The 14,188-nt window shown below is 42.9% G+C and overlaps 2 long non-coding RNA genes across 2 annotated transcripts in view; one reads left to right on the top strand and one right to left on the bottom strand.

The window, feature by feature from the left end:
* The window catches only part of LOC310709121, a 128,819-nt gene that overhangs the window by 39,813 nt on the left and 74,818 nt on the right, over positions 1–14,188 (top strand). The gene's annotated exons all lie outside the window — the stretch shown is intronic.
* The window catches only part of LOC310709162, a 71,740-nt gene continuing 58,021 nt past the window's right edge, over positions 470–14,188 (bottom strand). Inside the window, exon 3 of the long non-coding RNA XR_014527373.1 lies at positions 470–600. This is a non-coding gene — a long non-coding RNA (uncharacterized lncRNA). The remainder of the gene's footprint in view (positions 601–14,188) is intronic.

Below are 14,188 nucleotides of genomic sequence, written 5' to 3'. Positions count from 1 at the left end.
CCGCACCCACACAGCGTGATTCAGAGCAGGCCCCTTCCTTTCCCCGTCATGGCCCTTGATTCCCACTTCAAGCATCAGGTAAGGTTAATTTGATTCCCCATCTTGGTCCCAATGTAGATATTCACTCCCCCTTGTTCCCAATGTAGAGCTTCACTCACCCATTCTTCCCGGGGGGACATACTTCATTTTGTGGTTCACCTCAGGTGCTGAAAGATCTTGGGCCAGCCCTGCTGGGAATTGCAGTTGGGGAGGGTGCTGCTGTGCTGTTGTGTCCTGCTGACACGCTTTTTCCATGGGTATCCAATGGACCGCTGTAGGATCACGATGCTGGACCAAATGGTTCCTAGGTCTGATCCAGCAGGGATTTCCATACGTTAACTTAAGAACGAAAGAGCATCCTTGCCGTGGAGACTTGCATGTTGCATGGAGACACTGGCTATCATTTAATTTTGCCAGACTAGGCAGCTGTGCTCGGTCCTTGCTCCTGTTTCTGACTTTTTTGTGAGACCTGAAGAACGTCACTTCATTCTCCCTCATGTTTGTTTCTCAATGGAGGCAAAGAAGTTTTCTGACCCACCAGATCGAGAGCGTTTTGTCGTGCTGAAGCAGAGAAAAATATGGCCATCAAAGTTCATATGATATATGATCAATTACTGATAAGGCACAAATGGATAGAACTGTGAATGGGAGTAGTGTTTCAGAACCAGTGCTATGGGGTTGGGGATCAGCAACTACAGCCACATCCCCCTGTAACTCATTGGCAGATGCTCTGGAGTTAACTGCCATGATGACATATCCCCTACATAAAGCCTTCCTAACTTCTCTAGCTTACTTAAATATTTGGATTTCATTTTGGATGCTTCTCCCATTCAAGTTGAAACTGGCTACGTGTTTCTCTCTTCAAAGACATCCACCACCACTCAACCTTTCGTGGCTCCAGAAGCTTGAGGAGCTGGCACCAGGGCTCTGTTTGTGTCTGCATTGCAAGAATAATAGCCAGGAATTTAAAAACCTAAGTGAAGTGAAGGGTGGCTTCAAAATAGTAACAATGATCTCCTTGGTTTTTTTTGCCTTTCCCTTAGTGAGATCTTTATCTTAGGCAGGGGCACAAGCGGTTCAATGGTAGAGCACATGTTTCATGTGCAAAGGCCACAGGTTCGATTCTCTAAAATCCCAGCATGTAATCCTAATCACAGCATCTTTTTCTAGGTGCTTACAGATTGATTGTTTAATTATCTGTTCTAGGACCTTTCCTGGTATTGACATCAAGTTGACTGGTCATAGTTAACCAAATCTTCTTTTTTTCCCTTTTTGAAGATGGAGACAACATTTGGCCACCTCCAGTCTGCAGGGAGCTCACCTGTTCTCCAAAAATTCTCAAAGGTTATAGACAGAGGCTCTGTGATTCCGTCCACAAGCTCCTTCAGAACTCTGGAGGGCAACTCATCAGGCCCTGGAGAGTTGAATTCATTTAAAGTGGCTAGGTGTTTCCTTAGTACATCTTTTCCCATCTTGGGTTGCAGCTCACTCCTTGCATCATTTATTCTATTATTAACAGATTGGGCATTGTATTATTTTTGGGTAAAGACAAAGTAGATGCAGAGCATTTCTGCCTCTCTCTGTCACCCATTAGCATTTCTCTGTCTTTTCCATGCAGAGGATCTACTACTTGCTTGTTCTTTCTCTTGCGTTGAACATAGCCAAAAAAAAACCCCTTTTTAATTAATGTATACCTCTCTTGCAAGCCTGAGCTCATTCTGAGCTGTGGCCCATGTGACCTTTCCCCTGCAGCTGTTGGCTACTCATGTATACTCTTCCTTCATCATTTCTCTTTTCTTCCAATATATATGGCCTGGTTTGCATGTCACATTAAACCAAGCTATGGTTGGCATTTCACAAACCATGGTTTAGTGAGCATGGTCATTGCACTCTCCCCACCATCCTGGAGATTTCCCCCCTAATGCAAATGGCCACTGCGGGAAGCCCAATCTGGATCAGGATCAAAGTGGGGAGCAAAGGGTTAAAGCAGCCCTAATCCAACACATACTAGGATCGCAATCTGGACTGAGCCCTCTACAACCGCATTTCAATCTTAAAAACCATTTGTGTGTGTTGCCCTCTGCAGTCCATCTGCACTGTGAGTCATCATTTCATCAAGCTATCCATAATTACTGCAGGAATTGATCGATCACTCCCAAAAGTTTGTCACTCCTCTTTACTCTGCATGTGCTGCTCTCCCATCACTGGTTTGGCAAGCACTGTACATATTACACTAGCCATAATCAAGGTCTTTCCTGTATCTGTCCTGTTGTTTCTTAGGAAATACTCAGTTTCGGTGCATTTCCCCTCAAATCAGCTTCAATCCGAATTGAAGAAGTATCTGAAGAAGTGTGCATGCACACGAAAGCTCATACCAAGAACTAACTTAGTTGGTCGTGACGGGCCAATGGCCGTAATAAAGATCAATCCAATCCAACTTAGTTGGTCTTTAAGGTGCTACTGGAAGGAATTTTTTTAATCCGAATTGAGAAAAGGAGTGACCTCGTTGCTCTTTAAGCCACTAATGTGTACCACAGCCTTAATTACGAGTGAATCTCCTATGCATTTTTTGCTGCCTGTTCATCTACTTTGGAGAGGTCCTTGCAACCAACCCACTTGGGTTGTCACCATCCTGAATAATATGGTGTCATCCGCAGAACTGGTTCTGTTCCCCGATTACCAAACACGACCGGCTCGTTTGTCCCTGAACCTTTCTGGATCGGAAAAGGTTAATTGCCTTTTAAAACAAACCGAATCTGGATTTATTTAGCAGGTGCCAGTGCAGAAATGGGCCACCATCTACATAAGCCTTCCTCTGCTGGAAATATTCCTGTATTTATCTAACCTTGCATTTAACCAGGAAGCCCAGCTGAGATGAATCACCCCCTGCCAGAGAAGAATGTGGGTGACCTTCTGCCGTGACACCTTCGAGTGACACTTTGCACTCTAGCTTATTGGGGGGGAACTAAAACAATAATAAAAATTTGGTTTAATCACACACTGACAGTCACTTATATTGACTGTTCTTTATTTTTAAAATAAGAACAAAGCGGAGGTTTAAGAAAATATCACATGTTGACATTGTGTGCAGGGTTAACACCCAGTGTCTTAACATGTTTTATCCGGGTTTTAAGACGATTGGTGGTGGTGCTTATTTCCTTAAGCATAATACTTCACATTTCACATCCTCTCATTCCTTTCTTCCAAAGGTGTTGCTGCGCTCTTTGGTATTGTGGGCGCTGGTGGGCACACTCTTTAGGTTTGCTCAGATTGTCCCCTCCATCCCCGTAGAAAGAGCTGAATGAGTTCATGCAGCTGATGATGTGATGTCCCTGTTCAGAAGCTAACCAGTGCAGCAAAGAGCTAAAGGGGTCATTGCAGCATTGGCTCTGCCCATTCATTCATTCAATCCTTTGCAAATGAATACATAGTACTATACAGTGGTACCTCGGGTTAAGAACTTAATTCGTTCCAGAGGTCCGTTCTTAACCTGAAATTGTTCTTAACTTGAGGTACCACTTTAGCTAATGGGGCCTCCCACTGCTGCCACCACATGATTTCTGTTCTTATCCTGAAGCAAAGTTCTATACCCGAGGTACTATTTCTGGGTTAACGGAGTCTGTAACCTGAAGCATCTTGGATTTTTGGCCTGAATTCCATGGGCACTGCCTGCTCTGGTGTCATCTTCTTTTTCCTTTCCCTTGGATTAGATAAAGGGACCCCTGACCATTAGGTCCAGTCGTGGCCGACTCTGGGGTTGTGGCGCTCATCTCGCTTTATTGGCGGAGGGAGCTGGTGTACAGCTTCTGTGGCCAGCATAACTAAGCCGCTTCTGGCGAACCAGAGCAGCGCACGGAAACACCTATTTATCTACAGTGGTACCTCGGGTTACATACGCTTCAGGTTACATATGCTTCAGGTTACAGACTCCGCTAACCCAGAAATAATACCTCAGGTTAAGAACTTTGCTTCAGGATGAGAACAGAAATCGTGCTCCGGCGGCATGGTGGCAGCAGGAGGCCCCATTAGCTAAAGTGGTGCTTCAGGTTAAGAACAGTTTCAGGTTAAGAATGGACCTCCAGAACGAATTAAGTTCTTAACCCGAGGTACCACTGTACTTGCACTTTGACATGCTTTCAGACTGCTAGGTTGGCAGGAGCTGGGGCAGATCAATGGGAGCTCACCCCGTTGCAGGGATTCGAACTGCCCACCTTCTGATCGGTAAGCCCTAGGGTCAGTGGTTTAGACCACAGCACCACCCGCGTCCCTTCCCATGGATTAGTGCTCCCAATATATGCCCACAGATGGAAACAGAAAGAGAGCATGCAAACACACACACACACACACACACACACACAGAGAGAGAGAGAGAGAGAGCTTTTCCTTTAAAAAATAAATAAAGCCATTTTATAAAAGGTTTTCAACATATAATGCAATAAAACCAAACAAAGCTAATATCTAAAGAGAGGATAAGAGAATAAAAAAGAAGAATAAGAGAGGGGGGGACAAAGAAGAAAAAAGAAACAAACACACAAACACAAAATTATATATTCTATCAACCTTCTATCTGAATCTTCACAAACAAAAATCCATGTCTTTCCAGCTCCCACCATTTTTCTCAACCTCACACCTTGAGAACACACATGTTTTTTCCAAAGAATTAATCTGAGCTTTGAAAAGTATATAGAGCTGAAAGTGGGAAAGAGCATCACTCTTCCACTGTCATTTCTATATACTTTTCATGGGACAAAAGCTGGCCAACAACACTAACTCATGCTGAAGGGGGCAGTGAGTGTATGGGGGGGGGGAGACTAAAAGGCTTTGTGGGCAGCAAGAGAAGACTTCAAGGGCAATGATACGCATCTCCTCAGAATTCAGCCTCACTGAGTATGAAGTTTTTTGTAATTGTTGTAACCTGCTCTGGGATGATGATTGTAAGTAAATCAAAAATACAGATAAGTAGTTCTGCATTTCTATACACACCCAAAATGACTCCAATAGAGATTTACAGTAAGATTATACACCACCGTATATAATAGTTCAGAACAGTATATAATTAGAAATTTGGTAAAATAAAACAACAGATATTCTAATGGTGTTTATCAAAAGGAAAAGGAAACAACCCAGGGTCATAAAATATCTACTCACACCCAACACAAGAACAAATGCCAATGGCCAGAGCTTCAGCATTTTCTAAATTCCCAGGAACATAAAAATGCCATTTTTTCCTGGTATGGAAAAGATTGCAAAATCAGTGCTTGGCAAGCTTCCCTGGAGAGAGTATTCCTTAACCAAGGGGCTACCACAGAAAAGGCCAGTTCTCTGGTTGCCACCCTCCAGGCATCTCTCAGAGGGGAAGACCAAAGAAGAGCCTCAGATGTTTATCTCACAATCTGAGAAAGTTCACATGGGAGAAGGAAGTCCATGATGTATTGGGGTTATGAGCTATGCAAGGTTTTCCTGGTCAATCCCACACTTTGAATTGGGCATTAAGAGAGATACGTTGTGGTGCCACACACTTTGGACTGCCCTCTCAAATGAAGGCTTCACAAGGGTTGTTGCTTTTCCCTAATGTTGTGAGTGGATTTTACCCTAGTCTGCTCCTTAGTTTTTCAAGTTTTTGTCTTGCTGCAGTTTGCAACGTTTTAGTTGTCTTTTGTTTGTTTGTATTTCCTTCTTCTTCTTGGTTTTAATGTATCTATGTGGGATTTTTGTTTTTCCCTTTTAACACTCTTTGACTTGCCTTGGGCAAGAAAAGTAACTAGTGAATTTAATACATAATAAAAATTAAAAATTATGTATGGTGTTGTGCAAATCAGTTTCAATCACACATTTGTACACCATCCTGAGATCATACGGTGAAAGGTTGCTGTCTAAGATCACAATGCATACTTACTCTGTGTGCATGTGTGTGTGCCTTGCTGAAATTAGTGGGAATCCTAAAAAATGCACAGGACTGCGCTGAAAGCATTGTAGTTACCCTGCAGAAATGTTTGCCTAGACTGGTGTAACAGTAGATGTGTGATATACTGGTTAAAATAAAATTCACACTTTAAAAAAAAAAACCACCCCAAAGAGCAAAATGTCACACGTTCATAAAAAGTATTTTATTATAAGTCCTGTACTTTTCCAGCCTTAATTTTGGCAACTGCATACACAGGAAATGCTATCCAACCATTTGTAACATTTTGTACGCAGCTCCAATAATGCTTTGGAAGGATAAGACTGGAAGAAATATATACTGAAGGTAGGTTAGCTGCTTTGATAAAAGTACAGGTGATATACGTTCTGCGAGTTGCACGTCAAATGTGATGAGGCATCTGGCACGATATCAAAGCCAACTGCCTTAGGAAACAAGCTGAGGCTTTCCTCCAACTGCAGAAGAAATGTAATTTTACCCATAACAAATAATGCAGAGGACTGAGGACTGAAAGTAAAAAGAGACTCATGGGGTTTCAAAGGCCAAAAGGTTCATGCAGAACTTAAAAATAGCAGCCTTCATGTGAGGGTCAGCTGTGCCACCACCACTGTGGTCTGTGCAAGCCTGGAGAAGGTCTTTCCTCTTGTGATTGTGCAGACTGTGGTAGCCATTGACGGAGCCCTCCTCTAGAGGCCTAGTTCTCCAAGAATAACTGCAGACCCTCCAAGTATAAAGGGATAGTGCTGGATTTACAGAAGCTGTCCCAGTTTCTAACTTGATCCCAGAATGTTCTGCTTTTCCTTAGGACGTCCCCATTTTCACTGGATAAATGTTGGCGGGTATGGAATAGGACGTCCCTATTTTCATCAGAGAAATGTTGAAGGGTATGTAATTGTGCAAAGGTTATTAGTACATCTGAACTGGGCCTTTGGGAAAAAGCCCCGGCTGATTCGATCAATATATCAAATCTGTATGGTGGAGTTAGCTGACATCATATGATTTTCCCTTCCACCAAAGAAATTGGAAACTGATTCACTAGTGGCTTCATGTCAAACAGTTGCATTTGATCTCATTTGATTTGCTACATTGCATTTGTAGTGTACATAAAAATCTTGGCAAGGAAGTGGGAGAAAAGGCTTACCTACATGGTGGTCTCAAGCATCTATCCCGTATAACTTATCAGCTGGTATTTATTTGTTCTCTTTTGCAAAGCTGGCTGTTTGACCTCGCCGTTTCCGCAGTGGACAGTTGTACTTGAACCCAAGATGGCACCGACTGCATCTCACTTGTTAGTGCTGCTAAATAATTGTAAAGGAAAAAAGTCCACCCTGAAGTGCGCACACCTTGGCAGCATCCAACTCTCGTGTCCCATGAGTGCAAGGATTTACATTTGCACAACAAAATGCACGCCCTCTTCCCCCCTCTGTGCCCCCCTAAATCTGTTCTAGGGGTCCTCCTAACCCTCTGGAGAAGCTTGGGGAGGAAGCAGGGTGCATAGGGAGACGGGCAAAAGTTCCATCGCTCAAACATAAATCTGTGCCCTGATTTATGACTTGGGTACCACCCTTTACTTCCACGAGTAAGTAGCAGTTTGTAATATTTTCTTAAGGTGCTGAATATACACATCTGGAATAGATGGATATAATTGGGACGTGGTAATAGATTGGCACAGTTTGAATAACTTAAACATTTCTTCATATGTCAAAGTCTGGCCTTTGGCACATCCAGACTAAAATGGTGAGGGTGGGGAAACAGGTGGCCTTCCAGATGTTGCTAACTCCTGGTGGTCATCAGTCCCAGCTGCCATGATCAATAGTCAGGGATGATGGGAGCTGTAGTCTTGCAACATCTGAACGGAGGCACAGGATCCCTATCTCTGCAATATAACCAACTGAAGATGGCGGCAGCTCTCCAAGGATTTGAACAGTTTTTCCCAGAAGAACTGAGACAGGAGGTGCCTGGAAAGGGGTCTATGGTTTTTCCACATCAAACATGCTCTGTTCCCCATTTCAGAAACAGCTGACAGTTTCAGCTGTAAATGCAAACTGAATTGAATTCCACCCAATACCCCTAATTGAAATAAAAAAAATCATGCAGATTTTTTTAAAAAAAATCTCAGATAAATGTGGAAATAGGACGGAACAGTTATGTAGAAATATGCATGCAAACTTGACACTTACTGAGAATAAATTGACCCACCCATGCTTAATACTTTCAGTGCGGCTTGCTGGGTTGCACCCAAGTGAAAAACTTTTGTTCTTAGTTTCACTGAGCGCACGCCTTTCATCTGCTTGAAATGTTTCAAATAAATCTCTGCTCCATTAATGAGTTCTTTATAACTGCTAAATGCTTATGCCCGAGATTGACAAGTGTAACTGGTAGCTTCAAAACCTGGCATAAAATGAGAAGATTGGCCCCAGCCCTCCCCTCTGGCATCCCAGCTAAATTATTGTGGCAAAGAACACCGAGAGTTTGTTGCTACTATAAAAATGGTGGTGTGCAATTAAATTAAGAATCTAATCAGCAAAGTACACGCAGAGTATCATCAGAGAATATTCGCCATTTTCCTTTAGGCCTTCTACAAACAGAGCGGTTGCTTAGAAACTACCAGCTTGCAAAGTTTCGAGCACAGTAGATTTTTGAGATTTGCATGGACACAGTCTGTATTGTAGACAGGGATGGAAGGAGCTGTTAACTTTGGTTCTCTCTGTTGCTCATTTTCTCAGTCTTAAATCTAGTTCTCCAGATTTCTGTAGCAATTTGCAATTTTTAAAAAATCCTCCTAAAAATTGTCACATTTTAGTGCAGATTTCTCCTAACAAACATATTTTTGTATGCAATTTTGATTAATGCACACAATTTCCCCAATAGAATGCCTTTTTTGTATGTTTCATATTCTTTTCCCATATTCATTTTCTGAACACTTTCCCCAAACATACATTATTATTAATATTAATTGAATTTATATACTGCCCTACACCCGGGGCTCTCAGGGCAGCTCATTTTTTAAAACTTTGGTGGAGAACTGCATTGCAAAACTCGTTTGATCAGATGCAGCTGTTTTTTTCATTTTTATATTGTTTCAGAAAGTGTGGATTTCATAGATTTGCCTTTAGATGCAAACCGAATCAAATTTCTCCTTTGATCCCTAATTGAAGAGCTGTGAAATGAACAGAAAAGGACAACCAAAATATTCCAAGGAACTCTCCAACAAGGAAACGCTACAACACTGGGAGCTTTTTCTTAAGTTTAGAATAAAGGGAGTAAATGTACTAAAAAAATATTATTGGTATCTACTTTCTCTACCGAACTTCTATAGCTTGGACTAGAACCTGGGGTTATCCCAAGCAACTGATTGGTGGGAGATTTGGGAGAGGCAAAAGGACTTATTCATGCAGCCAGGGTTAGCACAAGAAGATCTGCTCTCTGAGGTGAAGGAAAATATGACTCACACACCAGTTCCAGTTAACTAAGCTACCCAGGCTGGCAACAGGACAGCAATCACAACCACACCCATAGGCAGTTGGCAAGTTTATGGAGCACAGGGCAAGGTGTCTGACACACACACACAGCTCTGTCCTCCAACAACTCCCCACATCAGTCACCTCATTCTGACTAATTGTCGGAACTGTGCTGCATGTAGCACATACATAAACTATGGAACTCACTTCCAAAAGAGGGGGTGGTAACTGTTCTGCCCCAGTGAGGCATTTTGCTGCTTGTAATATTGCCCCCGAAAATTTAGATATGCTTTAATAATCCTTGTAGTGGGTTGCTTATTCCTAAGTTGAATTTCTTTCCCTGCTTAGACCACTTCACCTCAGAAAAAGTGCAGCAGCAGCAGCAGCAGCAGCAGCTATAAATCAGAACTACGAGGACCTGGTGGTTTGAAGTCACAGGAAATAAAGAAATCCCTAGGAAATCTCTGTGATGATCTGTGAGCTTTATTATTTGTGATGAGCTTCTTTCAGCCTGAGGTCCACATTCCTTTCTGAGCAACCTTCCAGGGGCCACATGCCAGGAGTGGGCAGGAATAGAGTCAAATATGGGTGACTCAATGGACATTAATTTTTACCTTTCTCCGGTAGGCTAGTTTCTCCAGAGACTCTGTGGAGCAGATTTTGTGGGTGTTCAGGAGGCCGCAGGGGAGAGGGAGAGAATGTTGCATTGTACAAGCCCTAACAAATCAACAACATCTTATAAGTCCTTAATTGTCGGCTGACGAGGTTGTGTTATCGATAAAGTTCGTGACTGGTTTTTATGGAAGTGTGGGCTGAATGTGAACTTAGCAACTGGGTGTCATATATAGTTTGGCCATGAGCCAGCTCAGGTAAGCCAGACAGCAGCCTGCAGGAACTCATTTCAGCCAGGGACATGAGCAGCATCCTGCAACACGCAGCTGTGTCAGTCCCTCTGTGCCTCAACACTTGCACTGCCATGCTATACAGTGGTACCTCAGGTTACATAGGCTTCAGGTTACATACGCTTCAGGTTACAGACTCCGCTAACCCAGAAATAGTGCTTCAGGTTAAGAACTTTGCTTCAGGATGAGAACAGAAATCATGCTCCAGCGACAGCAGGAGGCCCCATTAGCTAAAGTGGTGCTTCAGGTTAAGAACAGTTTCAGGTTAAGAACGGATCTCCAGAACGAATTAAGTACTTAACCCGAGGTACCACTATATTTTGCATTTCGGGGAAGCACTGGAACATGTGATCTCACCTGCTTGCTTCTGAAGTGGGAATGAAGCACAGGTAAGCATTGTGCAACTGACTGACTGGTGGAAGCCCAACCATGACAGATGAATTGATTTATTATAGTAGCCATAAAGCTCAGGTTCTTTTTCTTCCCAGAAACCCACAAGTTTGGCTTAAAGGCCAATGGCGAGAGATCTTTCCATGCTTCCAAGCAGCCCAAAATCTTGCCTTCCGATATGAATGGCTGCATGGACATGAATAGAAGCGATGGATGCTTCAAAGGAAAGGAGACGAGCGTTGCCAAGTCAGACAAAAGCTCTACCCACCCCAGCGCTCTGTCTCCAACAGTGTCCTCCCCGAGGGAAGCAGAGAAAGCAGGCAGCAGGAACCGTTATATAAATACAAGTGGCAAACTGCAGAGGTGTGAAAGTATTTAATATGACATTTCTATCGTTTATCTCGGAGCACTTTGAGCCAGACATGCTCTTCTCCAGGGTATGAAGTTTTATGTTCTCCTAGAAGAAGTTACAAAACAGGAGACTTGTTCACACCTCTGAGAGCATTTCAAGAATGATCTCCAACCGCAGCTTGCCAGATGCCCCTGGGACAGTCACATACGAAATACGGGAGTCCCCTTTGCTCCTCACAGCATCTATTAAGCAAGGGAAAGCAGCATGAAGAGTAGAAGGGGAGATGATGCAAGAGAAGGAGGAAAGTGTCTTTGATAGTATTTGCTAACTACATCAAACAGCACTTATACAGTGGTACCTTGGGTTAAGTACTTAATTCATTCCGGAGGTCCGTTCTTAACCTGAAACTGTTCTTAACCTGAAGCACCACTTTAGCTAATGGGGCCTCCTGCTGCCACTGCACCGCCGGAGCACAATTTCTGTTCTCATCCTGAAGCAAAGTTCTTAACCCGAGGTACTATTTCTGGGTTAGCGGAGTCTGTAACCTGAAGCGTATGTAACCTGAAGTGTATGTAACCCGAGGGACCACTGACCTCACTTTCCCCAATAAAAAGGAAGATGGATCGACAGCAAATGATTATGAAATATTGGTGGAGATCTTAACTAGACTGTTAGGACAATCAATGAAATGTCAAATGCCAACAAGATACCAGAAGCAAATGTTGTCATGGCCAAAGAAGGAAAGGACATAATATAAGTGACTTCTTGTAGACCTATTTATCTCCTAAATATTGACCATGAAATTTTCACAAGTATCTTAGCAACGTGTTTAAATAATATCATTCGTATATATTTATATAGGTATATGTAGATTGTTAAGGGTGCTGGGAATTGTAGCTCTTTGAGGAGTAAACAACAGTTCCCAGCATTCTTTGGCGGAGACCGTGTGCTTTAATTGCATAATGTAGATGTGACCAAAATCAAACATTAAAAACAAAAGAGAAAAAAACACCGAGAGTTGTAGTCAACTAATTTTTACTCTGAGTAGACCCATTGAAATTAATGGACAGAAGTTAGTCCTGGTCATTGATTTCTGTGGGTCTACTTTGAGTGACAGCTAGTTGAACGCAACCCAAAATGTATCCACGTATAAGGAAAATCAGTTTTCAATCAAATGCCGTTACATGCCTGGGTAAAGGTAAAGGTAAAGGGACCCCTGACCGCTAGGTCCAGTCGTGACCGACTCTGGGGTTGTGGCATTCATCTCGCTCTATAGGCCAAGGAGTACATCTTCCGGGTCAAGTGGCCAGCATGACTAAGCCGCTTCTGGCGAACCAGAGCAGCACACAGAAACACCGTTTACCTTCCCGCCGGAGCGGTACCTATTTATCTACTTGCACTTTGACGTGCTTTCAAACTGCTAGGTTGGCAGGAGCAGGGACTGAGCAACGGGAGCTCACCCCATCTCGGGGATTTGAACCGCCAACCTTCTGATTGGCAAGTCCTAGGCTCTGTGGTTTAACCCACAGCGCCACCCGTGTCCCAATTACCTAAATAAAAAAAGGCTTTAGCTGTCGCTGCAAACAACACAGTGATGGTTCCTGCTTAATAGGAGTGAGCAAGGATTTCCAGAGTTCCTTTTCCTTTGTATGGTCAACTACACTCTTGCCCCATAAAAGGCAGAGACTTCTACACAGGTACTTCTCACTCCACTATCCAGGCAAGCAAGAGGAATTGTTCAAGGACACATTCATTCCAGGCAAAAGTACTTGAGAAGGGTGAGCAGCCACACTGTGAAGGGGCCTGAGATTATTGACGCTGTCCAGCCAACACACTAGTTCCTATCTTGACCTCTCTCTAACTATAACTTTCTTGGCCTGCTTACATTCTACCAGTTGGAAATATTCAAAGTACACAGCCTACCCTCTGCCTTCCAGAGCTGGAAAAGTACAATTTAATTAAATGTATTATTATCTGTTCCCCAGATCCTTGTAAGCATTAAATTACCACTTGACTTAAATCCTCAAAGAATGCTCCTTTGACTTACTCTACTTTCTTTCAAACTGAATGTGGAAAATAATAAGATGATGAGCCATGCCCTGGAGTCACAATTTTTCTCCTCCCATGCAGAAAGCCAGGCTGGATTTAATTCCACAGCCGTCCTTCAGACTCACTTGAACTGAAATCTTACAAGTTTACAGTAACCAGAAATACATCCAAATGGATTGTTAGATTAAGAGCTTGCTTATTATTATGTCTCAGAAGACTGACATGATGACGTTTCTTTTATCAGGAGGGGAATTAAAGGGTGGGAACCAATTGCACGTGTGGAAGAACTTTTGGGTCCAGTGGGAGAGAAAAATAGGAAATAAAAAACTATTTGCACACACACAAAAGTATCAACCCACCCCCTTTCAGCTGCCCCAGCACCACCCTGCAAAATCATTTTTATTTTACAAAATTTATATACTGCTTTAGCGTAAAAACATCAACCACCTCTAAGTGTTTTACAAAAATATAAAATAAAACCTTAAAAGAATGGGGGGGAAACAGTTAAAAGCAGGTATTCTAATATATGGTTTAATAAAAATGGTTAAAAACCAACAGACGATGCAAAGAAATAGAACACAAGTGATTTCTATATGTCTGGATATGCTCGACTAAACATAAATGTTTCCTTTCAGCAGTCACCAAAAAGTGTACAGGGTGCACAAAGTACGTATAGGTGCTGCCACACTAAGGGGTTGATTTCTTACAAGTGTAGAACAAATTTCAATTGGCACCTGTAACAGCACCAGTTCCACAGAATGAAGTGGTTGGGTGGGCAAAAATACGGAAAGGCAATCTTGCCAGTAAACTATTCCAGAGAGTTGGGGGACCCTCCAGAACATGGTAGAAAGTGGCAGGGGAGGAGGAAGAAAAGCATCAAAATTTGCCTCCCTTCCTCTTACATTTGTGGAAACCTCCACAGACTCCGTTCTCTCTTGATTTGTCCCAGTTGTAACCTGGACTTGTCATTCCCCGCCTCTCTTCATCCAGTGAGGCAGCCCCCTTTTGTGCTTTCTGGAACACCGAGCCTGCTGTTTCCAAAAGGGCACATATTGCCACCCTCTCTTTCCTCCTT

This window comes from Podarcis liolepis, assembly GCF_965112155.1.
Source record: "Podarcis liolepis genome assembly, chromosome: 6".
NCBI classification, from domain to species: domain Eukaryota; kingdom Metazoa; phylum Chordata; class Lepidosauria; order Squamata; family Lacertidae; genus Podarcis; species Podarcis liolepis.
The sequence above is the reverse complement of the archived record's forward strand: the minus strand, read 5'-3'. Positions and strand labels throughout refer to the sequence as shown.